Source organism: Penaeus monodon, chromosome 5, assembly GCF_015228065.2.
Source record: "Penaeus monodon isolate SGIC_2016 chromosome 5, NSTDA_Pmon_1, whole genome shotgun sequence".
Lineage (NCBI taxonomy): Eukaryota > Metazoa > Arthropoda > Malacostraca > Decapoda > Penaeidae > Penaeus > Penaeus monodon.
Genome location: NC_051390.1, coordinates 32,488,995 through 32,493,104, shown reverse-complemented (window position 1 = coordinate 32,493,104; position 4,110 = coordinate 32,488,995).

Below are 4,110 nucleotides of genomic sequence, written 5' to 3'. Positions count from 1 at the left end.
CGGGTCAAATCCATCAATTCCTATTCCTCTCAGCATATGGTCGTTGTGTCTTGTTCTGTCATATGCTTTCATAATCTGCAATACACATCCTTCTACATTTCCGACAATTTGCATTCCTTGTCCTTTTTCGTGGGATAAATACATATTGCTCTTTTGAGTTTTCAGGCCTAATTTTAATCTATCTGTGATAACCAATATAATGTTGGCCAATGACTGACTGTACTCGAGTGTCCATTGCATATTTCGTGTTGCAAAGAATACCGACTGGTATTTGTTCCAGTAGTTCCCTGATGTTACAATTTCTTTTCCAATATCCGATGGCTGCACTTACACCAGATACACCCCATTTTCAGTGGACACCAGCAGCGGCACCTCTGTCCATTCAAGCCGTGGATGAAACTTCATTAGAAAGATTGGTTTATCAAATACGGGATTTCACTTTTCTCTATGGATGTCGTTACAGTATCTATGCATAGACATAACATTGAAGACACTAAATACACCAGCATTAGTTATTGATAATCAAATTTGTACATAATTTAATTCGTAGCTGGTGGGGCGGGGAGGTTATGCTTGAGGCATGACCGGTGAGGACAGGTGGATGAAATTCCAGCAAATGCCTTAATGACACACGACACATGTAAGAAAAAGAAAAAGAAGAAAGAAAGAAAGAAAGAGAGAGAGAAAAAAAATAGTGATATGCACAAGCACGTTCACAGTTGGTAACAGACAAAAGAATATTCAACTATACTTCAATGGTTGTAACAACATTGTAATGCTCGTTTGTAAATGCGAAGGATTCGTTTGGTCGGAGGTCCACATATCTACAGACTTAGAATTTTCGCATTTTCACTTTGTAAGCCAAATATTTTGTATATGACAAAGCATGTTTTCTGCACTTGGGCTTTCAGGTTCGTGTTTTAATGTTTTATTGGCCTGAAACATTTTAAATAAAGAATAAAAATATTAATATGAAGATTCGGTAACTTTTCGTTGGCGCCTCTCTGACCAGAATTTCTGAACCCAGTTGTACAGGCGGGCCAATAAGGCAACTTTTAATATATGTGTGTGTGTGTGTGTGTGTGTGTGTGTATGTGTGTTTGTGCGCGCGTGCGTGTGTGTCTATATACATGTTATAAGGAAATCACATATCTACCAAGGACAAAGCGATGGCTAATACTCTACACAATGGCAGTTCAAATATTTTATCTGTGAGAAATAGGTAAATAATATTTTCAGTGGAACGCCAACTCAGATTACTGTATACGCTGGGATTGGCTTAGAAGCTATGATGTCAACTGTTTTCTCTGAAAGCTTATTTTTGTGAGCAAATAGTAATCCCAGTCAGCAACTCTTTTTTTGTTAATCTACAAGCTTGCATTTGCAAGTTGAATATATCAGAACACAGAGAGGGATCTGTGAATGAGACTATGTGACGTCGCCAATATTAATGCCAAGAACCACAATAAGACAATATGTTTTCATATATATTTCGGTTACATCAAATACCTCTAAAGAAAACTCAAAATCTTAGCTGTTATTTCCTCTTAACAAGCATTCCATGTAATTAGCAACCTTCAGAAAATACTTTTTGACTACAAAGGGTAATGGAAGTTTTACCTTCCATTTTATAATTTTCGTTGTCATTACTGTGTGGATCACAATCCAAAGCATATATCTTATGTGACGTATCAAAGTCAAGAAAATTAAACTATATACTTTGTTTATCTGTATATATCAGTTATCCTGTCCTTTCTCGTATCTATTATCTACCGAATCGGACGTCATACCCAACCGACTCCATCATTACTACTTCATCGCTACGTCATAGGGTATTGAAAAAGAAAGAAAGAACAAGAAGAAAAGAGAGAGAGAGAGAGAGAGAGAGAGAGAGAGAGAGAGTGAGAGAGAGAGAGAGAGAGAGAGAGAGAGAGAGAGAGAGAGAGAAAACAGAAAGCCGTTCTTACACAAAGGTGACACGTTACATACCACGTTGTCCTTGCCAAGTATGACCTTAAGTTACTTAGATCATACATTTGTGGGTAGGGAGAATATAAGGAAGAGGCCTTCTCCCAATGTTTTCGTCGTCGTATCACATCAAGTCAGGAAGTCAGTACCATTTACTTGTTCTATTTAAACCGACCCTTTAAGATGGATGTTCCTCATTTCTTTTGTTTCATAACGTATATTTCTTACATTTACATACATTACTTGCTGATTGATATATTCTAATTGCTTTCGATTGTGCCATTCACTGCCATCCGATGTTTTTCTGCTTCATTTCCCAAAATCTCATATCTGTTCTCAATTATCTGGACGAACTGTTCCTTGTGTCTCTAAATAACTCAGGACTTTTAATTATCATGTTTTTACTATTTCTTTTTACTGGCTTCTTTGTCTTTGCTCCAACTGTTGCTACTGCGGGATCGCTGTCGTATGCTACCCGCTGGATATGCTACCCTTCAAAATCTTTTGTTAACGTCTACGTAGATGAAGTATTTTGGATGCTATCTCTCAGGCTCGCCCAGACCCAGAGTCCCTGAGGACGATGTCTAATATATGTGCTCATGATGATCTGCCGCTTGCTGCTCACCACTCCAAGTCGTCTTCTCTTTCTTTCATTCCTGTTTTCCTAGTTCTTTATAGATCTGCATTCATAACGCTTATTGTAAGTATTCACTAACATAATACAGAATCTAATATATGCCTTGAGAATAAGATCTAAAACCCGGTAAAGCAAGAACCACATCTGAAGGGAATGATAAAAAATGCAGTCAAGTGAACTACGTGGAAACACATCATTCAACAAGTGTTGATGAGCCGAACAATGAAAGCGAAGACCCATCATTCCAGGCAAGACCACTTGCCCCCACGTCCAAAATGTGGTAAAAGATGCGGCCCCGAGGTCGACCACGGCAGTCACCACCACCAACACAAGCAACCCCAAAAATTGTATTTATGTTCAAGAAGAGAACACTTTTTGTTGACTTCAACGGACCTCTACAGGCAGTAAGCAACACCACAAGATCCCGGAAATCTTCACATCTGGATGCATAAATTTATAAGTACATCTTTCTGAGCTGCGCTAGCCACTAATCGTTGAAATAAATCATGCATTCCAGGATAGATTACGTGTGCAGGCACGCCTAGATAAAGCTTGTGGACCTGACTGATTTTACACAGGGCAGAAATCCTCCGTTTTTAAAGTCAGTGTAAAAGCGATTATGCAAATTCGTTATAAAAACACCTAAAAGTGTTAGTTTTTTGCACAACTTGATACCGGGAGTGGGGGAAGTCGGCCAACACCCACCCACACACACACTGTTATGGCAATGGCATTTCTTTGTCTGGCACAAATCCTCATGTTAAATGCACAGATACGATATTGTTTCAGTTTCGCACCAGCTGCTTACGGGATCTATTTCCCCGCAAACAACGATGATTCGAAAAAGCATTCTGGAAACAAGCGTTACCTTCATAATAAACCTAAAAAAAATCAGTGCAGCAAATTGCGTGCAGCCATAAATTTTGTTTGATTGCATGAATTGAAACTTGCCCCACCAAAAAGTTAATATGTAAAAAGTTATCAAATGTTACGTCAAGTATCAATTATCGACATTCAACTTGTGGAAAGACTCAAACGTAAATTTCTCGTTACATTAATCAAGAAATCCGTAAAATAAATCCACCAGTATGAAACAACATGCACAGAAAAAAACGAGCAAATCAGGTTACCAGGACCATTCTTTCACTTCACGTGCTTTACCCCCCCTCCCTCCCTTCCTCTTCCTCTATCACTAGTACAATTTGTCAGACAAATAAACCATTCAAGACTGAAGCTGTTAGTGCGCAAACAATGCCTCTTCCTCCAATCAAGCTCATGAACTCGCACTTTGAATTTGGCGAACACGTTGGAAGGAAAATGGTGGCAACAGCAGTGATCTTGGTGTTACTAACAGGAAAATAGAAAGAATATTCATAATTATAATAACAATGATAATGATAATAATGTCAATAATATTTCTAATAATTATAGTGATAATGATATTATTAATAATAATAATATTGTTAATATTGATAAATAATAGTAGCAGTATTCGTAAAATCACA